General features: G+C 39.0%; 1 protein-coding gene and 1 non-coding gene across 2 annotated transcripts in view; one reads left to right on the forward strand and one right to left on the reverse strand.

Annotated features, from left to right (window-relative positions):
• Window positions 1-24,166, forward strand: part of GPC5 (glypican 5) — a 1,180,543-nt gene that overhangs the window by 480,332 nt on the left and 676,045 nt on the right. The gene's annotated exons all lie outside the window — the stretch shown is intronic.
• On the reverse strand, window positions 16,687-16,793 carry LOC119039695 (U6 spliceosomal RNA). The gene has a single exon (XR_005080662.2). It is a non-coding gene; the product is annotated as a U6 spliceosomal RNA (small nuclear RNA).

The following is a 24,166-nucleotide window of genomic DNA, read 5'->3' on the forward strand; positions in this document are numbered from 1 at the left end:
ACTTACTGTGCCTTATTTGTACATTAAACTTTTTATATGTATGTGTATATAGAAAAAAACATAGTATATGTTTTGCTGGGAACATATACCCAGTGAATAAGTGGGGCTTGTATATGTTTTTTTTTAATGTTGCATCCTGTTCCAAATCTCTTTCCACCTCACAACACACTTTCCCACACTAAGATTCTGCACGAAAAATATAATAGAGTAGGGTGCTTCCCTTACTTTCTTCGTTATAAGTCTTCAAAAAACTTTTAAAATTAATATGATCTAAAATAAACTTTCTTGTAAAACTGTTTCCAATTTTACTTAGCATTGCTTAAAAATTCTGTAATGTGATAGTGCCATGCCTCCTCCACTCTTTTTAGGGAGTTTTTCTTAAAACTCTTGCTTTAGGTAAAATATTCCTTTTATTATCACCTCCAAATAGGTGTTTACCTACTTAAGTACTTTATTGTGCCAATTTTAGCATGTTCGCTGCCCGAGTGAGCACACACTTAAGTACTTTAGAGAGAAAACCGTGGAGGTATATTTCAAATGGCCGAATGCATACTTATCAGGGAGAATTTTGTCTCCTACCTCAAGTGAGTTCATCTGCTGAAACATACATAAATCATACCTCTATTGCATTAGAGAGAAGCCTAATACCTTTATACAGTTTATGGCTATGGGTTTAAAAATTATAATTGTGAACATTAGCATTTCATTTTCACAAAGCAGCTGCCAGTTTATGATCCCTTAGGATTGTATTAAATTTGTGAGTGGAGCTGAAAGTCATCATACCCACTCAGATCTATTTGCTGTCATCATACATCATAAATATTCTTTCTAAAATGACACCTTCAGTGGCAGAGGTGTTTTAGGAACTAATCTCCTGCCTTTTCTAAGGCACTGTCCTCACTTTCATATTTTGCCACCTTATTTTTTTTGTTCCTTTTATTCCATAAGACCCTTGCAGTCAGAATATGGCTTCTGTACTGCATTATTTATTATCTGCTCTTTCTGTTTCATTTGATTTTTAAATAAATTCCAATTAAGATTCTTAGTATTTTTTTGATAATTTTACCCAGGAGTAGATAAAGCTGAAGAACAAAAGACAGAGAAATGGCTTCTAAAAGTGATTTTTTGTTTGTTTGTTTTCTCCTCCTCTATACTGGCCCCCACCCCCTTGGCAAGCACATCTGTTTGTACAAAGACAGCAAACTTTAAAAGAAGGGACGAGTGCCTAAACATTCTGTGAGTTTTCTTCCCTTCCCCTCCTCTGGCTCAGCTGACGAGCAAGTCCAAACCGTTGCCTGGAGCTCATAAGCAGCCAGAGAATTCCACACTGGAAGTGGCCAGCGAAGCTGACCATGGGGCGGGCAGAGCGTGGGCTTTGACGTATGAAGTATAGTCAGGAGCTGAAACTGCTGGGCCAGTTGTATGAACGCAGGCGCAGTGTGCACCCAGGGGGCGTGGTCCTGTACCCCTTCTGTCTCCGCGTCACTGCCGTCTCTTCTGGGTAGGACTCAGGGTTGGGCCAAAGCAAGTTTGCAGGGGCCGGTATGGAAAATAATGCAATAAATAATACATAATACCAGAATAAACTCTCTGTTTCACATTCTCACAACTGGAAACTTACTTTGCCCCACCCTGTGTGTGTGTGTGCCTATGGCATTGTTTGGTTTTTAATTTATTATATAGATCATTATCTCTTTATATACAACCAAAGTTCCATATGATACTTGATATTTCAGCTTATACGTAGTCAAGCCCTTCTTCTGTTTTTCTTTACCTTTGGCAGTTTATAACATGAACCAATACTATCTTACCTATCTCGTCTGTCTGTCTGTCTGCCTACCTACTTACCCATCTGTCTCTCTATGCTCACACACAGAGCTGTGTGTACATCTGTACATTTGTACACATAAAATAGAAAATGTTGCACAGTGTCTGTTTTGTGGGGCATTTTTTGTCGTCGTTGTTCTTGGGCTAGTTGGAATCAAAGTTGATGACAAAATTATTTTTTTGAAAAATTGCTGCAATAAAAATCCTGATTCCCAGATAGGTGTCAATGGTGCCAAATTACGAACAGTATTTTCACAGTGCTTCTGAGCAGGAGGCGGAATCATTACAAGAGTGGTTGCTTGTAGAAAAAGGCAAGAGGCCCCAGGAGTTGAGGATAGTTTCTCAATGCACCAGTCTTTGCCTCCTAAAGTGTTCTAAATCCTTGTTTTTATTTAAGAAAAGCTGTGCATATTACTGCGGGAATAAAATTTTTACTCAGATATTTTATTTAAAATATATATGCAAGTAATTTATTGATACTGTAGTGTCCTCTTTTATTTTTCTATTTTGTACACTGTCATAATATGTAAATAATACAGTAAAATTCCAAGTCCAGAACCAGACTGACATCTTTACAAAAAAATAAACTCTAAGACATGGTTTTCACTAAAGTAAACAGAGACGCTATTTTAAAGGTATCTTGTGGAATACTGATTTTCTTCTTTCCTATTTTGTTCTTGAGTTAGCCAGACTTCAAGCCCAGTGAATATTGAATTGATCAAATAAGAGAAGTTAGAGGCTCCGAGTATAGAGAGGCATGCAGATAATGAGGTCTAGCTATCTCATAAAATATGACTCAATTTAGTGATTTAATTATACTGACACTTTATTCTCTATAAGCATTCCTGCTTGAGGGTAGCCAAAGACAAATTTAAGATATCTTCTCATTAGGTCTCATCAAGACCTAATGAGAAGATATCTTAAAAACACTTAACTTTTATGAGAATTAATAAAACAATGTTTTTTTGTGAAAACCAACATAAGTAGTGGACATCACATGGATGAATGGCTAGATTTAGGGATTATATTTTTGATGCTGAAGGAGTAGAACTGTCTCTCTGTCCATAACAAAGATTCATTCTATTAACACGTTTAAGGACCATGTGAGTTACAGGTTCAAATGGCTAGGTGTTACGTGATTTACTTTATTTCCATGGTATGAAGTAATTTTGATAGAAAATGCTAAGACTTTAAGGTCTGTTAAGTGTTTACTTGAACTATCAGCGTATATTGCCTACCAGTATTCACAGCTAACTCTAAGCATCTCATTAACTTGAGCAAAATTGCTAGTATTTTGCAATCACCAAGTGAATTAAATTATAGAATAGGTCTTTGTTGGAATCATGAAGGATTCATGTGAAGATAATTGAGTCATTTCTGGTATTTTATCTCCACTGTTAAGAAACATATAATTTTCATTCAGGTGAAAAGTGGAATAATAGAGTTATAGTGTTATAAATGACAAAGAACACTTTTTTGTAGTTTTAATTTCTACCTATGCCATTTTTCACAGGCTGTAAATTACATGACATTCCTTCAGAAAATGGTCATAGTGTAGTAAAGCCACACATTGCACAGTACCTAAAATGTGTAGTGATTACACCAACATTTTATTATGATATTTCACTTCACTCTCAAAATGTCTCTGTAAGGCTGGTTTTCTCACTGCATAGCATAGACACTAACTGCCTCCCCCATTGATGTGACCACCTAATGAATGAACAACAGCAGTGAATGGACTTACCTGACCCCACCAGTGAGGGGTAGATGGAAGACCCAACACTGGGCATAGTAAGAGTCACTGTTTTGAGAAAGCCTACCTTCCTTCCTTTCTAAAATATTGACATCTGTTTACCCTCTCTCATATGAAAAGATGTTCAACATCACTAGCCATCAGAGAGATGCAAATTAAAACCACAGTGAGATATCACTTCACACCTGTCAAAATGACCATCATAAACAAATCAACAAACAGCAAGTGCTGGTAAGGTTGTGGAGAAAAGGGAACCCTAGTACATTGGTGGTGGGAATGCAGACTGGTGCAGCCACTGTGGAAAACAGTATGGATTTTCCTCAGAAAATTAAAAATGGAACTGCCTTTTGACCCAGCAATTCCACTGCTAGAATTATACCCTAAGAAGCCTGAAACACCAATCCAAAAGAACCTATACACCCCAATGTTTATAACAGCACAAGTTATAATAGCCAAGTGCTGGAAGCAATCTAAGTGCCCATCAGTAAATGAATGGATGGAAAAACTATGGTACATTTACACAACGGAATACTGTGAAGCAGAAAGAAAGGAGGAGCTCCTACCCTTTGCAACAGCATGGATGGGACTGGAGAGCATTATGCTGAGTGAAATAAGCCAGGTGGTGATGGACAAATACCATATAGTCTCACCTTTAACTGGAACCTAATAACAAAACAAAGAAACAAAATATAACCAGAGACATCGAAATTAAGAACAATCTGCGAGTAATCAGAAGGGAAGTGGGAGGGGATAATGGGAAAAAGGGGGAAAGGGCTTCCAGGAACGACTATAAAGGACACATGCAAAAGACCAAGGAGGCAGGTGGATGCAGGGGAGGAAGGTGAGGATGGCTGGGGGTGGGGGGAAAGTGGTAGGGGGTAAATACAGACAACTGTAATTGAACAACAATAAAATGGTTAAAAAGAAACTACTAGACCTGATGAAGAATTCAGCAAAGTAGCAGGATACAAAATTAATATCCAGAAATTAGGTGGGTTTTTATCTGTTAATAATGAACTAACAGAAAGGAAATCAAGAATACAATCCAGTTTATAATTCCTTGAAAAACAATAAAGTACTTGGAAATAAACCTAACCAAGGATATAAAAGACCTGTACTCAAAAAATTATGAGACTAAAGAAAGAAATTAAAGAAGACACAAATAACTGGAAGCACATACTGTGTTCATGGATGGGAAGAATTCACCTCATTAAAATGTCCATGGTACCCAAAGCAATCTATAGATTCAATGCAATCCTATCAAGATTGCACTGACATATTTCACAGAACTAGAACAAATATTTAAAAAATTTATGTGGAACCACAAAAGGCCTCACATAGCAACACTGATCCAGAGAAAGAAGAATGAATTTGGAGGAATCACACTACCTAATATCAAACTGTACTATAAGGCCATAGTACTCAGAACAGCATGGTACTAACATAAAGCAGACACACAGATCCGTGGAACAGAATAGAGAACCCAGAAATAAACCCACACCTTTATAGTCAATAGTCAATTAATATTTGACAGAAGAGGCAAGCATATCAAATGGGCTACAGATAGTTAATTCAGTAAATGGTGTTGGGAAAATTGAACAGATAATTGCAGAAAAATGAAACTAGGTCACCTTTTCTTACATCACACACAACAATAAATTCAAAGTGGATGAAAGACTTAAATGTTAGACCGCAAACCATAAAAATCCTAGAAGGAAACATGGACAGCAAAATCTTGGACATTGCTCATAGAAAATTTTTAATCAGATATATCTGTGCAGCCAAGAGAAACAAAAGAAGAAATATACAACTGGGACTACATCAAACTGAACAATTTTTGCATAGGAAAGGAAGTCATCAACACAATAAGACAATCCATGGAATGGGAGGACATATTCACCAGTACACCTGTTAAGGGGTTAAATATCCAAAATTTACAAAGTACTTTCAAATCTCAACACCATAAAAACAACCCAATTAAAAATGGGCAAAGGACCTGATAGACACTTTTCCAAAGAGGACATACGGATAAAAAGATGCTCAAGCCACCAATCATCAGAGAAATGCAAATTAAAACCACAATGAGATACCATCTCACAGCTGTCAGAATGGTCATCATCAATAAATCAACAAACGAGTGCTGGTGACGATGTGAAGAAAGGGGAACCCTTGTGCCCTGTTGGTGGGAATGCAGACTGGTGCAGCCACAGTGAAAAGCAGTATGGACACCTCAAAAAATTAAAAATGTATCTGCCTTTAGACCCAGCAATCCCACTTCTGGGAATATATCCAAAAGAACCCAAAACACTGATTGGAAAGAATGTAAGTCCCCCCACCATGTTCATTGCAGCATTATTTACAATTGCCAAGATGTGGAAGCAGCCCAAGTGCCCATTAGTAGATGAGTGGATAAAACAATGGAATACTACTTAACTGTAAAAAAGAAAAGTTTGCCTTTTGCAACAGCATGGATGGAGCAAGAGAACATTATGCTGAGGGAAATAAGCCAGTCAGAGAAAGACAAGTACCATATGATCTCCCTCATGTATGCAATCTAGTGGACTAAACTAACAAGGAAAAGGGGACAGACTCATAGATGGAGGGCAGGATGACAGGTAGTAGGGGAGTGAGGTTAAGGGTGGAGGGATTGAGCAAAAAAGAAAAAAGGACTCAAGGACATGGACAACAGTGTGGTGATTGCTGAGGGGAAACGGTGTATAAAGGGATTAAAATGTAATATAAACATGCAATAAAGATAAAAAATAAAATAAAATCTAGAAAATCCTAAAAAATAAATAAAACACCATATATAATATAACATTTTCCATCACAATAGACACAGCTAACAAACAAAATTGTAGTTGAGCTGTTCCTCCAACTTGCTTTTGAGTTACAGATTTAAGTAATAACTATTAAGTGTCAATAATGATAGATGTCAATGTGGAAGGGAAAATTCCCCATTTTCTTAATAACAGACAATTCTTAATGCTAGAATCCTAATGATAACTAGAGATACTTAATTGACTTTCTGTTGTAAGCCATGTTTTGCAACCAAACACTATATGATGATTAATGTTTTTTAAATATCTTATACCTGCTTTATTGTGTGTGGGCATCTCACTAGAAAAAAATGAACTCCTTATGACTCATTACAGCAGTGGCATTACTATAAATCACAAACCTGTTATAAAGACATAGTTTACTACCGAAGCAGCAGGTCCAGCTGTTGCAACATCACATAGCATATGGGGCTCGGTAATTGGCTCAAATGCTGTCTCCTAAATCATTTACACGGCGTTACAGTGCTGTGCTTCCTCCGGGAAGGGCAAAGCATTTCCCGCATTGCTGCTGGTCTGCCTAACATTCTCTTAGCTTCCAGGCAACAGCCACCAAACCGATGTCCACTTCTAGAATTCAGGGGCTCCCCTCTAAAGTGAAATCTAAAGCCTGTTCATTCTGGGACCTGTCACTGTACCATTTACATGTGTGCTTTATTCGACTTTGGATTTCAGACTAACTTTTGCTTCGTGTTTTTGTTGATTTGTTTAATACCTGGGACTTCAACGTTAAAACACTTTTTTAGACAGAATACAATCTTGTCACTTTAGTAGCCCTTACACGTATCTGTGGTGAGCGTGGCAATAAGAGAAAAGTTAAAAATAAAACAAAATAATTTTGAAATATCTAGATGAAAAAAGCAAGTGCCTCCAATGAGAGCTGGTATGCTGCCTCCCGAAATTTAGGATGTGAGAAAGCTACCAACCGAGCCAGGAAGAAGACTAGGGTTGCAGCCCATGCTGCTAGTGATGCCGAACTTGAATTTGGCAGAACTTGTCCCAGTATGATTGTATTTGCTACCTGCACATGGATTCAGTAATACAGCTCGACATCAGACTTACCTATTTTTGTTTTATTTTATTTAAATTCAGACTTCTGAACCTCATTCCAAACTTCCTCATGTGGTCTAGAAAACTATATATATATATATTTTTTGCTAGTTTTCCCAGGGAATTCTTACTTATCCAGATCAGTATAAGCATGGGAAAAACCACACACAGTGATGCTAGGTAAGGAACCTACTCCTAGCAATTTATCTGCTCCTCAAAACTGATGTTTGATGACATGAAACATCTCCCACAAGATGCCAGAATGCAAACAACCTGTAAGAAATGTTTTGGCCTATGCTGCCAGATTCATTTGGATCTTCTCCCCTGCGCTGCATGATGAAATGGTGGAGGGAATTATCCGTGGGCTTCATAATCCAGGCTCTGCAGGAAGGAGGAGGGGAGAAGCCAGGGTTGGTCCCTCTCTTCTAATGCCTAGGGGAGCTTGTGTGGATACGGGCCCATCTGCATCACCTCCAGGCTCCAGCATCTAGGCTGGCCCCATGTTTACAGATTTTGTTAGGAGACCTCAGCTCCTAAACTCTAATAAGCCTGTCTCCCCCAATTGTTCTTTTTTTTAGAGGAGAGAGCAGTTTCTCATGGCATTAGTGTGTAGGTGGACTCATTGTCTTCTGTTCGGTTTCTCAGTTTTTCCTCACTGGTGGAAGCAATCCCCAGGACTGAACTCTCTTCATTTTAAACACTTAGAGCAGTTTCTGTTTTCCTGGACGGATCCTGACTGATAAAATCTCAAAACATCAGCCTAACGTTTCCACAGGGATGCAATAAAGTAGATGAGGTATGCCCATCTCTCTCTTACTGTATATTAAATGCGACAGCTTCAGACAACTTAACACAGGCTTTAGAAAATTAACCAGGAACCCATTGCTTACTAAGAAAAAAGTACTAGGAAAATTGCTTGGAAACATAGAGAATACAGGCTGCATCAAAAAGCAGAAAACCAGATTTCCTGAGAAACACTCCTAAAACTAGAAGTACATCCAGTTTAAACATCTCATGGCAAGCATGCAATATTATTTTACTGATTGAACAGGAAGACAACAGCAAGAGTGTTAAACAAAAAGAAGTGTCTTAAGTGAAGATATTTGGCAAGAGTTAATAAAGTAGTTTTAGCATAAGACTAGAAATAAATAAAGCCCATGGGTGAGGGCTCCATTTTTTATCACCTGCTAAGTTCTCTACCCTCCTCTTCTTCCTTTCCATTGCAAGAGTTGAAGCAATCCCACTTCATTTCTCGAGCCCATCTCTTCTTGTTCTAGATTCACTCCTTTCTTGGTAACTTAAATGCCTTGCAAATCAAAAACAAGTGTATCCTCTTTCTAAACCCCCCGAACACAGCCCATCCAGACTCAGTAACTGCCATCTCATTGCCCGAAGTCAAAGTTTTCTGAAGGTCCTCCCTTGTAAGTACCATCTTCATCTTGCCTCTTCCTCCCACTTAACTCCACAGCCTCTGTAATCAGGCTTCTGCCCCATCTGTACACCCAAACCATTCTTATTAGGATCGCCAGTGACCTCTATGTTCCTAAATCCAGTAGACATTCTCAGCATTTAATTTGTCATGACTCCTCAACACTTTGGACTCCTTTGCTGACTCTGGGCTCTCTCTTCTCTTAGCTTCTGCGACACCGCAGATCACCACTTCCCTTCTTACCTCCGTGACCACTTCTCACCCAGTTCCCACAGCGGGATGCTACATCTAGCTCAGACCTTGCGTGATGAGCCTCCCCCAGACTTACCTTTCTAACCTTATTCTCCTATAACTGGGAGTTCTCTTCCTCAGGAATCTTAGGCTTTTTTTTTTTTTTTACCATCTATATGCCTCTGATTCCCAAATATCTAACTCCAACACTCTAACGTTGCCTTTGAGCTCTAGACTGGAGGTCACACTGGTATAGAAAACTGAACATTCTACTCCCCCCTCGCACGGTTTAAAGTCTCCTTCATAGTGATCCAGCCCAGTGAGGGCCACCTCCCCCTGTTCAGTTTCATTTTGCAAAAAACTTACCCTAGCCCTCTCCCTGGTCTCACATAGCCAATCCATCAATAGGATCTATTGACTTTTTATCTCTTCTTTGTTTATGGGTATGTTTATTGATGGGAGGATAATTTTACTGATGGGAGAGAGAGAAGCATGGATGTGAGAGACATTCCTCCTATCTGCACCCTGACCACCATGAAGCTCACAGCCTCGGCATGAGCCCTGACTGGGAATCAAACCTGCAACATTTGGGGGTACAGGACAACACTTGAACCAACTGAGCCACCTGGCCAAGGCTATCTCTCATTTCTCTGCTACATATGTAAGGCTTCACCTCTGTGTGTTCTGCTACAACCCAAGCACAGATTTGTATACCTATTCACCCACTTTATCAATTTAGTAACTTCCCTGTCCTCTTCCCAGAGGTCAAGGAGAAGAAACTAAAGTGGTCTATTTGCCAAAAAAGGCCCACATTGTCTTGTTCCCTCGAGCTTAGTGATCCATGATTTTCTCTCCACACTTTCTGTCCATATGTCACTTTCCTACGCTCACGCGTTCCTCGATCAGTTCGGGTTCTTCTGCCACACCACTGTGCGCATGCGCATCTTCCTGTGTGGGCGGGCCTCAGCTCTTGCCTATGTTAACTCATGCTTCAATCTCGCTCCAATGTTACAACTTTGGAGAACAAAGTCCTTTTTTCCTTCTGCCCAGTGTGGTTATTCTCTCTTTTCAGTACTTCTCATGGAACCATATCAATTTCCTTCGGGATACTTTATCAGTAACTATATATACCTTAGTGGGATTATTTGTTTACTAAATCTCTAATGCCCAAACCTCTACATTGCTTAAGAGCAAGTTCCTCATTTGTTTTTTCCAACATCATATTCCAGTGCTTTCCATAGCATCTAAAATACAGGAGGCTCAATAAGGTATTTTTATTGGTACAATAAATAAATAAACATTAGAATTACAAGATATCTTAGAGGTACATGATGCATGTTGACTCAGAGCTTGAATAGGAATACCACTGCCTAAGGGTCAACCCAGAGAGGATACCGATCTGGTCATTTTAGCAAAATTCTCTCATTAGTCTCTGCACTTTCCAAGGAAATGTACCACATGCTTCTCTTCCCAAGCAAATGGATCCACTGTGCTTATTTCCACAGAACATCTGAGGAGGACAGATAGCTGCTGTTGTGTTATTTTGTTAGTGGGAGATCAAAAACGTACATGATACATTTAATCTCATTTTCAGACAATATTTATATCTCTAAATATTCAGTAAATTAGCTTCTTCTCCTTCTCCCCTAGATTTCTTAGTGGCAAATGAATAAAGCAAGAGTCTGAAGAGTAAACTTAAAGACATTATGTAAAAAATAGCTGCCTGATAGTAAAGCTGGAATAGATTTTCTAACTCACTTTGAATTAGTGATACAGAGCTGAGTCTACATTCAGTTCAATAGCAATTATCAGTGAGACAAACCAGACTGGCAGAAACAGCACTACCTTAAGAGACAATGGAATTCTACCTCAGTCTACCAGTAACTGTTGGGACCTCTGGCCTTAATTTCTTCATTTGAACAATAAGATTATTTTAGTAATGAAATATTTGAAACACAGATGCCTATTTACAGAATAAATGGAGTTCCTAGACCCTATGCTAACATGGGGGATGAGTTTTTCCTCACACCAACAAACAATTCTCAGACACCTACAGGGGTGTCCAAGAATTCAACTATGCATCCCCCAGTTTAGCATAGTTTAGTATGACAGTATCTACTTGGAGATTACACCAAAGGTTCATTCCTACAAAACAGCCCCTTACTCCCGCCCATAGCCACTCATACATGCACGCACAGATTGCAGAAACCAGCAGCAAGCCCACGCTCTTACCTGGCTTCCAACCAGTGGGCCATAGATTAGAGGTTTCAGGGGCCACTTCCTTGAGTTCAATTAATTTGCTAGAATGGCGCACAAACCTTAGGAAAAACTGTTTACTTGCTATAGCTCTGATTTATTACAAAGAATATTTAAAGGTGTGAATCAATAGCCAGATGAAGAGATTTATAGGGCAAGGTTCCCATGAAGGAGTTGTTGTGCTAACAGAGTTCAGGGTTTGGCAAGAAGGCATATGGAAGTATTCTGGGTCACCGGGTGGCCAAGGAGGTGACCTACTGAGGTTTTATGGAGGCTTCTTTGCATTGTCATGACTGATTACGTCATTGGCTGTCGGCAGTTGAACTCAAACTCCAGCCCCTCTCCCTTCCCTGTACGTGGGAGGAGTGGGACTGAAAGTCCCAAACTTCTAATCTCATAGTTGGTTCTCCTGCGTTCTAGCCCACACCCTTGGATGGGGTTCAAAAGTCACCTTTATAAACATAACAAAGACACTTTAATCATTCTCAACACTTAGGAAATTCCAAGGGTTTGGAGAGATATGAGCCAAGAACTGTGGATTAAGACCAAATATAAATTACAACGTTACTCAGATAAATGAACACAAAAAATATGGTATGTTCATAAAACAGAATATTATATAGCAAGGAAAAGGGAGGAATTAAAGCTTTAAAAAACCAACATGGCCCTGGCTTGTGTGGCTCAGTTGGTTGGGTGTCATCCAGAAAACTGAAAGGTTGTGGGTTCAATTCTGGGTCAGGGCACAGGTGTAGACTGTGGGTTCAGTCCCTGGTTGGAGTGTGTATGGAAGGCAACCAATTGATGTTTCTCCCTCACGCTGATGTTTCTCTTTCTGTCACTCTGTCTCCCTCCCTTTCTCTATTTCTAAACCCTCTCTCCCTCTTTCTAAAAGCAATGGAAAAAATGTCGTCCAGTGAGAATTAAAAAAAAAAAAACATGGATAATTCGAGCATTTACAACATTAAACTAACAAAACAAATAAAATATCATGCAATCTTATTTATTTATATTTGACTTTTACATAGTAGAATTAAACTACTTTATGTAAGGATACACGTACAGATAAACAAATAGGAAATCAAAGAAATTGTTACCAAAAATATGATAAAATTAAGAGACTTGTTTCTCCTAGTGTGAAAAGGGTTTTGATATGGAATATATCAATTAGGGCCTTCTGGCATGTAGAGAAAATTCTTTTCCTTGGGCTGAGAGATGGATACCAACACATTCACTTCATGCTTATATGCTATGTCATATACTTTGTTTTGTGCACTCTCCTGTATGATCATATAATTTATATTAAAATTTATTTGAGAATATTTTAAAATAAAAATTTGATATGAGTGTATAGATTGGTAGTTATTATTTGCTGTGGTCAGTTTCTACATAGCAGATCATACAGTACATGCAGAGGCAAATGTGTATTACCCCTGTAAACATACGCATATAATAGTCTTCGCATTCTGGTATGGTAAATTTGACACAATGCACTATACGGATAATGTATCATAGCATGATACACTTGAAACTTGTATAATCTTATTAACCAATTTACCCGCTACATCTGGAGTAAAAAAGAAGACAAAATGGAGGCTCACCTAACTGAATTCAGTTGAGTTGTAGTGTGACCAACAAAACAGTTGCAAAAATGTTTTACTTCTGAATGTGTGATGAGCATTTAAAGAACTGAGAATTTTCACATGAAAATTCCAAATGGGTTTTGTTGTAAATGTTCTTTTGAAAATGAGGCAGACCTGGACTCCTATGCCCCAATGCTAAGGCCCTGCACCCTGTGCAGATGAGGCATGCGACTCGGGTCCTCCGCAGCTGCACGCCCCTGGCCCTGCTTGTCACTGAGGATGCCCACCTCCTTCCAGCCTTGTGTCAGAGTGTTGGAGCAGACATCATTGGGGGTTTTTGTTTGTTTGTTTGTTCTGTTTGGTTTTCTTTTTATACACAGGGTATTGAACATTTGTTAACAGCCTTGGCCCCATAGGCATTTCAGTTGAGATCACCACCCCCAGACTTTTGTTGGTGCCAAATCTGCCCTTGTATTAATCTCGGCGTCAACTGCTCTGCCTCTGGAGAAAACCTTCTATTTATACATAAATCATTTCACCCAGAAAATGAGATTAGTAATTTTTGAACTGAAAAGCCATCCATTTATTTAGTCTGTTTTTTCACTATGCCGTAGAAAATAAGAGTATTAAAAAGCTTAAGCCTTCTTCAAAAAATCCTTAAAATATATGTTTATCACGGCAGATGGTTCTTTCTGAAGGAATATTTTTTTAAATGTGTTCTTCAAAGCTACCTGATTGAATGAGAAGCTTTTGTCTTCCCTGCAGAGAGTCTTCTGTTCAGTTCTTAATCTTTCAGCATTATTCTTTCAGGACTTTCCAATTTGCCAATTCATTGGATTTTGTTTATCATCTTTTCTACAAAAGCCCATTTGTTCATTGACAGTTGCATTCTAAGTTAAATCCCAAAGCAGGCTGATTAATGAATATTCAAACTGGCCTCAAGGGTTCTTGTTAGCCTGATGGTTCTATCACATCAACCATTTGTAAAATCTATCTTCCATTTAAACGTGGCTGCTTTTGCTGTGTCAGGGATTATTTATGACTCGGTCCTCCATTAGTCTTGATTAACAGGAAGTTTTTGATCGAGCAGGGCCTCCTCATCTCTGGCTGCTTATACATCAAACATTCTTTTGCCATGGATTGGATGTATTCATGGTTTTATAGCATTGCTATTTACTTGTTTCATGTTCCTTGTATAATTTGGTGCAAAATAAATGAAACTGAGCTGCACAAATATCTTATTTCATAGAATAGTGTTACAAAAGAACAATACTGCATTTACAAAAGGTACTTTGATGTCTAGTTATTGGCCAGAATGAACAGATACTCTTATTCAAGTTACAGTAAATATTAAAAATTCTTAAAGGGCTTTCTTGCATCCTCTTCTATGTCCATGGCAAAGGTTGTTCATTTTAAAAACAGAAGTTGGTTTTATGTGGTTTGAATCAGGGCATGAGAAAATGGAAGTGAGCCGTAGTCTTACTGGAAACATAGATTTTGATTTCAACTTCATTTTGTTCCCCACACTTCACATTCACCGGCAGTTCTGGTGAGCTTCTATTCATTCCTCTCTCAACTTGGATGTCAAAGTAGAAGCTCAAATTTAACATGTCACAAATACAGTTCTTTTTTAAAAAATTAATTTTATTTAGTTATTTTTCAAGTACAGTTTTTTGTCTATTTTTCCCATCCCAGCCTCCCCCGCCCCTTGCTCCCCACCTCCCTCTCATTTCCACCCCCCTTAGTTCTCGTCCCTGTGTCCTTCCTATTTGTTCCTCCAAATCCCTCCCCCTTCTTCCCCTTAACTTCCCTTCCTTCTCCCCTCTGGTCACTATCCCCTTGTTCTCTATTTCAGTATCTTTGTTTTTTTTTTTTCCTGCTTGCTTGTTTGTTTTGTTGTTTAGCTTCCTGTTAAAGATGAGATCATATGGTATTTGTCTTTCAGCACCTGGCCTATTTCACTCAGCATAATGCTTTCCAGTTCCATCCATGTTGTTTCAAAAGGGTAGTAGCTCCTTCTTTCTCTCTGCAGCATAGAATTCCATTGTGTATATGTACCACAATTTTTTGATCCATTCATTTACTGACGGGCACCTAGGTTGCTTCCAACTCTTGGCTATTGTAAATTGTGCTGCTATGAACATTGTGGTGCATAGGTTCTTTGATATTGATGTTTTAGGATTCTTAGGATATAATCCCAGCAGTGGAATTGCTGGGTCAAAAGGCAGGTCGATTTTTATTTTTCTGAGAAAATTCCATACTGTTTTCCATAATGGTTGTACCAGTCTGCAATCCCACCAACAGTGAACTAAGGACCCCTTTTCCCCACACCCTCTCCAACATTTGTTGTTTGTTGCTTTGTTTATGATAGCCATCCTAACTGGTGTAAAGTGGTATCTCATTGTGGTTTTAATTTGCATCTCTCTGATAGCTAGCAATATTGAGCATCTCTTCATGTGTCTCTGAATGTTCTGTATGTCCTCCTTGGAGAAGTGTTTGTTCAAGTCCTTTTCCCATTTTTTAATTGGGTTGGGTGTCTTCTTAGAGTGGAGTTGTGTAAGTTCTTTGTATATTTTGGAGATTAAACCTTTGTCTGAGGTATCATTGGCAAATATGTTTTCCCATATAGTTGGTTGTCTTGCTAATTTAATACTATTTTCTTTAGCCACGCAGAAGCTTTTTATTTTGATGAGATCCCATTTGTTTATTCTTTCCTTTACATTCCTTGCTCTAGGGGACATATCAGTAAAGAAGTTGCTGCGTGAAATATCTGAGATTTTCTTGCCGATGTTCTCCTCTAGGACTTTAATGGTGTCGTGACTTACATTTAAGCCTTTTATCCACCTTGAATTTATTTTGGTGTATGGTGTAAGTCTGTGCTCAAGTTTCATTTTTTTGCATGTAGCTGTCCAGTTCTCCCAACACCATTTGTTGAAGAGGCTATCTTTACTCCATTTTATATTGCTGCCCCCTTTGTCTAATATTAATTGACTGTAGAGAGTTGGGTTGATTTCTGGGCTCTCTGTTCTGTTCCATTGGTCTATGTGCCTGTTTTTATGCCAGTACCAGGCTGTTTTGATTACAGTGGCCTTGTAATACAGTTTGATATCAGGTATTGTGATCCCCCCTACTTTGTTCCTCTTTCTCAAAAGAGCAGCTGCTATTCGGGCTCGTTTATGGTTCCATATAAATTTTCGAAGTGTTTGCTCTATGTCTGTGAAATATGCCACTGGTACTTTAATAGGTATTGCATTGAATCTGTATATTGCTTTGGGTAGTATGGACATTTTGATAATGTTAATTCTTCCAATCCATGAACAAGGTATATGTTTCCATTTGTTTGTGTCTTCCTTGATTTTGTTCTTCAGGGCTGTGTAGTTTTCTGCATACAGGTTTTTTACCTCCTTGGTTAGGTTTATTCCCAGATATTTTATTTTTCTTTTTGCTATATCGAATGGGATTTTTTTCTTGATTCCTGCTTCTGCTGATTCACTGTTGGTATACAAAAATGCCTTTGATTTCTGGATATTGACTTTGTAGCCAGCTGTTTTGCCAAATTCATTAATTAGTTCAAGCAGTTTTTGGGCAGAGTCTGTAGGATTTTCCATGTACACAATCATGTCATCTGCAAACAGTGACAGTTTTGCTTCCTCCTTTCCTATTTGGATGCCTTTTATTTCCTTTTCTTGCCTGATCGCTGTGGCTAAAACTTCCAATACTATAAAAAATATGGAACGCTTCACGAATTTGCGTGTCATCCTTGCGCAGGGGCCATGCTAATCTTCTCTGTATCATTCCAATTTTAGTATATATGCTGCCGAAGCGAGCACACAAATACAGTCCTTGATTTTTTCCTTATCCTTTCTTCTATACCAGTCATGAATATGTCTACATATGGCATGAGCATTTACCAAGCTGCTCAGACCAAAAATTTGTTAGACAAAGATCTGTTCAACTCCTTTCTTTTCATTAATTCATCAAAAAGTACCTTTCATATATCTCTAACATTCTTTTTTTCTCTTTCTTTCACATTTTTTATTGTTCAAGTATAGTTGAGAGTTCTCTACAACTTTCCTGTTATGCACTGAATATTTACCATCCCCCCATACATATGCTGAAGCTCTAAGCCCCTAATGTGATGATATATAGCAGTGAGGCCTTTAGGAGGTAATTAGTGTTAGATTAGGTTGGGGAGTGAAAGGGAAGCTTGTGATGGGATTAGTATCATTGGAAGAGGAAGAAGTTATTAGCAACCACACCTAAAACAAGCAAACTAAGGGGACAGCTAGATCAGGAGTAGAATCATAGAAATGGAGATCACATGGAGGGTTAGCAACAGGGGAGTTTGAGGAGGAGAAGGGGGAAGAAGATACAGAGAATAAGTAGCATAGACAGTAGGTAGAAAATAGATGGGAGGAGGGGGGCAAGAATAGTATGGGAAATATAGAATGTAAAGAACTTGTGACACATGGACATAAACTAAAAAGGGAGAATGGTGGGAGAGGGGGTGTTCAAGGTGGAGGGGAATAAAGGTGGGGAATGGGACAACTGTAGTGGCATAATCAATAAAATATATTTTTTAAAGAGAGAGATCTCTTTCTCTCTGCCACCTGAGCACACAGTGAGAAGGCATCCAACCCCCTGCAAGCCAGGAAGAGGACTTTCATTAGAACCTGATAATACTGATCTCAGACTTCTGGTCCACAGAACTCTTAGAAAATGGTTTTCTGTTGTTTCGTTCTGGCCAGGTAACTTAGTTGGCTAGAGGATCCTCTCATTATGCCAAGGATGCAGGTTTGATCCCTGCTCAGGGTGCATGCAAAAAGCAACCAATGAATGCATAAATAAGCAGAACAAAAAAATCTATGTCCTGCTCTTTTTCTCTACCCCTAATCTCAATAAATAAAAAAATTAAATTTTCTATTGTTTAAACAATTCTAGTCTATGGTATTTTGTTATGGCAACCCAAGGGGACTGAGTTACCTTCTTAAAATGCTCTACTCCAGTTCTCCACCATCTCTCACTTAGAACACAGCGGTGGCCTTTTATGTCATCTTCCTGCTTCATTTTTTATCATCTTTGTGCAGCCATTTTTTCAAGGCTCAGTCAGAATGGTATTATATAAAATGTAACTCACTTCATGCTATTTCTCTGCCCAAAATGTCCCAGTGGCATCCTGCTATGTTCAAATTGTAACCACACTCTTTTTCCTACAACTTAGGTTCCAGCTCTTGCCTAACTCTCTGATCCCATCTTCCATCATTTGCATGGTGCAGGTGTGCACACACCACATGCTAGTACACAAATGTGCACACACACATACCCCTTATTTAAGATCTCATTGGCTTTCTTGATGTTCTTGCAAATTACCCACTGTGGTTCTGCCTGAGGGGCTTATACTTTCTGCTCCCCACTTCTTGTTAAGCTACTTCTCTGGGGTAGTCATGAGGTCTGCTATCTTCTCACTTTATTCATACGACTGTATTTTGAGTTGCCTTTCTAGGGTGTCTTCCCTGACTACGTTGTTTAATATTTAAAATGAATCCTTGCAGGCCCCACCCTCATTATATCCATTCATTATCTATGATGTAGTTTCTTTATAGCATGTATTATTTCCTGATATTAGAGTATATATTTATTCGTTTGCTTCATTTCTTCCCCATTTTAATATAAACTCGACAAGGTATGAGATATAGATTCTTTACTGAATTGCTCAGGTCTAGACCAGTGCCTGACTAACACAGACATGGCCTTTAATAAAATGTATTCAGTAGAAGATTACATAAATCTCAGCAACCTAAAAACCAATCATTTAAAAGCCCACAGTGTGAACCATAACCTTATTTAAAATTAGATGGGAAATATAAATCCCTCCTGCAATAATGGGTTTAAAATCTGTCACTAGATATTAAACCTCAGGTACAGGATATTAAACCTCAGGCCTTTCAGGTATGTGCAATCTCAGTTTTTTTCAAGAGAGAAATTGATTTAAAATCCATCTCTTTTTGTTCCTTGTCTGTTGTAAGAAAGAAAAAGCAGCTGACATATAATGAAGACTTAGCATTTTCTGGCACTATTATAAATACTTTCTATGTAATGTATATTGAATTGGGCTATTGTGAATATTTATTTATGTAATTGCATTTAATTCTCCTGAAAATTCTGTGAGATGGGTTCTATGTTCATTACCATTTTTATTTTAAACAACTGAGGTATAGGTATGTTAAGCAATTTGACCTGGGACACAGTCATCACTAAAATAAAAACTAAATATGTGAGTCTGACTCCAGTATCCATAAGGTTAAACACTATGTCTACTTTTTCTCTATCTAAAACAATCCAACTATTAGTCTACTAGAATAATTTACCCAGAGCAGTTTAAGATCTACAGTCCCATTTTCTCCACTGGTTGTATTAGCCTCATAACACTATCTTTCTGTTCTTAAACAGAATCAGATGAATGTATTTCTGCAATCTAAATTCAGGTATTTCAGTTACTATTAATAAAGTGACAGGATTTACACAGTCAAAAGCTATGTGATTATCAACCCTTTTCTCAATAATGTAATCAAGTGTTGGATTACTGAACACTATAGTTTAAAAAGGACACAGAGAAAACATTGGATATTCATCTAATAAACATGCCTTTAGACACCTTCCTTGTCTTAGTCCCTGAAGATGCAATGATACATTAAATACAGTTTCTTCCACGAATGAACTCACCAACCCTAAAATAACAGCCATGTCAGTAGCTGAGTCCCATATATTCAATATAACTAGAAACCTAGGGAAGACCCAGATCACAGGAAGCCTGCTTATTATGGTAAGGCAAAGTTTGAGTTGCCTTCTGGAAGCTGGCACTGTCTCAAGTGGAGGGCGTGAATGCATACTATTCTTGTTGAAAAAGGAAGGTGACCTTCCAAGTGATTCAGCAATCTCTGGGCCACTGCCTTGGGGTCAGAGCTTCAGCTGCTGGAGCTTTGGGAGCAGTATCCTATCCAGCAGGGCCTCGAGGATGCAAAATTAGCTCTCTGTGGTTGAAGCCAGTTTGCAGTGTTGTGTCATGGCAGACTGAGCAGCTGAGCACAGCAATGCAATGTGCAGGTCAGGTCCATGGCCATTATCTGGAATGCCTCATTAAGCCTGCTATAGCCATCTCCCCTTTCTCAAGGGTTCCTTTCTTACTACCAGCCATAGTATGACATGATGGCTGGCCAGGCGTGATCTACAGAGATTGCCTTGGCTAAAGACTGCTGCCTTCTGAAGGCCTCTTCCCAAGCTAGCTGCAATAAAATGATTGATTTCCTTGGTGGTGTAGGGTTCAACTCCTTTGCCCAACCCAGGACAATTCTGAGTGATCATCTGAACTTAAAAACTCCCCACTGGTCATCTGAGATCTCTGTTGAGACAGTGCTGCAGCTCCATCTGTCCCTCTGCAGCCTCACCTGCCCCTCCCGTGGATGACCCAGAACAGGCTCTGAGAAACCTGCTGCGTGCTGATGTCCATCTCAGAGTTTGCTTCCTGGGGGTGCAAAATTCAATGCACTGGAACCCCAGTCTTCTCTCCAGACTCTGTTTTATGTGTGTGCAGGGTTGGAGAAATCCAAACTGATATAATACATTTTATAGTAATTTATAGTAACTCATATGTCTACCCATAGCACTTAAGGACTTTGTCACGCCATGGTGGTCCTTGGCAAATGCTTTCTGAATAAACTCCATGGTTATTTCATCACTTCTCTAAAAGCTGGATTAATGCTAACATAAAAAATTAAGATTTGCATAGTTAACCAAGAGACTTTAAGTTGTATAAACTTTGCTTGAATTTTCCAAGTACAATTTTATTTTTAGTCTTTAATAAAAAGTTTTTTCTCAAAGTACAAACAGAATCATTTTGCACATAATGATATATTGATGAAGTTGAGAGGACTTAGCCCTTTAATTTTCCTACTCGAGGCAACTGGTATTTTGAATATATACATGTTTTAAACAGTTGTAATAGATGCATACTGTACTTTTGCATCTATTACATTATGGGATACATTATGTATTTTGATATATTTATTATAAATGCATAAATCAGAGCTGTATAAATTAAGATATAAAACAAACAAGTATTTAATATTTTCCTAATAGTTAAATATCTGCAAGAGTGTTTACTGATTGGTTCAAAATAAAATTCTGCAATCCTTGCAGATTTGCTTTCTGTTTATGTAGGAATGAAGAATGGGTACATATATGAAGTCAAGACCTACAATTGTGCTTTTGTTTTTTGTTTTTTTGCTAAGTATAAATGAGGGAGCTTTGTCTCAGGTTCCTATGCTTTATCCATGAAGTGTAATTAAATGCTATCGAAACACTTTTTCTACCCCCAAATTTTATTTTATCTCACATGGACCACTTTTTATATTACACCTACGTGTTGAAAGAACAAGACAGACAATCAAACTAAAGACTACATTGTAATGATGCTGGCTAATGTCACCGTTTCTTGTGGGATATTATTATTATTGTTCTCCAAGTAGAAGCTGAAGTTAGGCTATCTTTACTTATATCTAGCTCCCCAGTTCTATAGTTTAAGATTCATGCATTCTGTCTTTGTCTATTCAACAAATATTTATTGTATCTCTATTGCATCAGGCCTTTTTCAGGCGTTTGGGGGTACAACGGTGAATGAAACAAAGATCCCTGCTCTCGTGGAGATTACATTCTACTTGGGTGATACAATGAACATAATAAATGTCTAAGCTATGGCGTAGGTGCCAAGTACTATGACTTTAAAAGATGTGGAGCAAAGAAAAAGGGGATGTTGAGAGTGTTGGGGTGGAAATTGTGGCTGGTCACAATATAAAATAGTATGTAGCCTTAAGTAAGCAGCTGAGATTTGAGCAATATTTAAAGAAAGGAAGAAGCTAGCTCTGCTGATACATAGGGAAGAGAACCCCAGAGCAGAAGGGATCTCTAGAGCAAAGTAGGAAAGGCTGGGATGCGTTTTGAAGGTGTAAGGACATGTAAGGAAACTGTGGCTGAATTAGAGTGAGGAAGGTGAGGAAGAGAAGAGAGGTGGGACTGGTGGGGAAGCAGCACGGCCTCTGTGGCGTTGTGGGTCTTTGAAGGACGCTGGGTTTTACTCTGAGTGAAATGGAGAGCCACTGAGATTTAGAGCCTATGTCAAGAGAATAGCATTGTCTTCTTCTCTTTTTAAAATGATCACTCTGGCTGCTTGATGGTAAGAATAGGCTGACAGAGGGAATGTCATGGGTAGGAGCAGAGACCCTTTAGGAGGTCATGGCCATTGTTCACTGCACATCCCTGGGTTGCAGGGCCCCGTCCCTGGTTGGGGTGTGTAAACAGGAAACAGAGTGGCTTTTCTCTCACACATGGAAAACCAATGATGGGAGCAAACCGAGGAGTTGGCAAGACCTCAGGACCAGGGGAGTGATTCGTTCAGTCCTTTCCCTTGGTATAAAAACATGTAACTGTTGATAATAAAATAATTATAAAAGAACTGGCTGTCAGTCAAAGTCTCCATAAAGTCTTCTAAGAGCATGTTAAACAAGTACAGAAATATTAATTTTAAAAAATTCTGCTAAATTTCAATATGAGCAGCCAAAATGGATGCCTGTATTATTTTTGAGAGCTGCGCCCACAAAATACTGCAGTCTGGGTGGCCTTCAGGACTGAGTAGCGAAGTCCAGGTGGAGCCAAGTGTCTTCTGTTATATCCACCGGACTCGAGAATAATTTTCGAAGACCTCTCAGGGTTTTGATCTTATTTTATTGGCCAAGCTTAACCTGCGCAGGGGCGAACTCTCAGGGTGTCCGGAGACACGGTGCCCAAAAGGGCTGCTGACAAGAGTCGCGCCCAGAGCTTACAGCTAAGTCCTTTTATAGGGACGAGCAAGCAAGCGTAGAACAGAAGCATATGTGGCAGTCAGCTATTTGCTGACAGAGACCTTGCGCAGGAACAGGGTGGGGTTTCAAAATTCAAAATTAAACAGATTACAATCAGCCTGTTTTGCTGTGGTCAGGCTATGTTCTCAATTTCCCAGATCTCAACGTCTTCCAGGTTTGCCCTCCTCCCCTCATCAGGAGGTCCGGGCAGAGGCCCTGGGGGCCAGCACCCCTCAAAGACTCCTCCAGATGGAGGCGCCTGAACTAGTAACACAAGGACACATGAGGGCAAGCAGCGTCCGAATCCGCTGCTGCAGCGCGCCCTCCAGAGAGTCCCACGTTCGCTGCACACAAAATCTGGTGCGGAGAGGACTTTTCTCCCCGAGGCTGGCCTTTTAATCACCTGTCTTTGGCCCTAAACATCACAGTAGTATTTGGGCCTGTAGCCGGACCCCTCAGTGATCAAAGGGGAATTCATCAAGCTGCTAGCTACTGTTCCTTGACTGAAAGAAGAGCAAAAAAAATCTAAATATTCTGAACTGTGACAGCCTTCAAGACATCTGTTCATCCAGCAGTAAAAGGGCAAAAGTTGGACTTGCTAAGGGCTTAAACCTAACCTCTCAGTCCTAAATGGCTTATGATAGCCAGTCTAAAGATAAAAGCAAATGGAAAAACATGGATAGGAAGACATCTGAGAAGCCAAACACAGGGCCAAAAAATACAATTTCAGAATTAGCTCAGTCAAATCATTAATCAAATAAACAAATCATCAAGCAGACGACAATAGGAAACTATGCTGTGGGGGGCAGAGTAACTATATTTGCTACAATATATTCTTTAAATTTTTGAATAAAAAAATAAGACAAACAGCAAAGTGTGACTCACACACAAGAACAAAAGCAGGCGATAGAAACTGCCTTTGAAGGGGCCCATTTGGGCTCAGCAGACAAAGACTTCAAAGCAGCTATTATCAAAACATTCAAAATATGTTCGAAGAAGTAAAGGAACCACGCTTTAAGAATCAGAGAAACTGATCAACAAAACAAACAAGCAAGTAAAATATAACCAGACATTGAAATTAAGAACAAACTGAAAGTAACCAGAGGGGAGGGGGGAGGGAAATAATGGGAAAAAGAGGTGAAAGGGTCACCCACATGTATTAGGGGCCCATCAACAAAGCCAAAGGAGGGGTAGGATTGAGGGTGCAGGGTGGAACAGGGGAAAGTGGTGGTAGGAAAATTGAGATAACTGTATTTGGAAATTAATAAAAAATATCAGAGAAACTTATATGATAGCAATGTTTTACTGAA

The sequence above is a fragment of the Artibeus jamaicensis genome, unplaced genomic scaffold (genome assembly GCF_021234435.1).
Source record: "Artibeus jamaicensis isolate MK-2021 breed Jamaican fruit bat unplaced genomic scaffold, CSHL_Jam_final contig_415, whole genome shotgun sequence".
NCBI classification, from domain to species: Eukaryota; Metazoa; Chordata; class Mammalia; order Chiroptera; family Phyllostomidae; genus Artibeus; species Artibeus jamaicensis.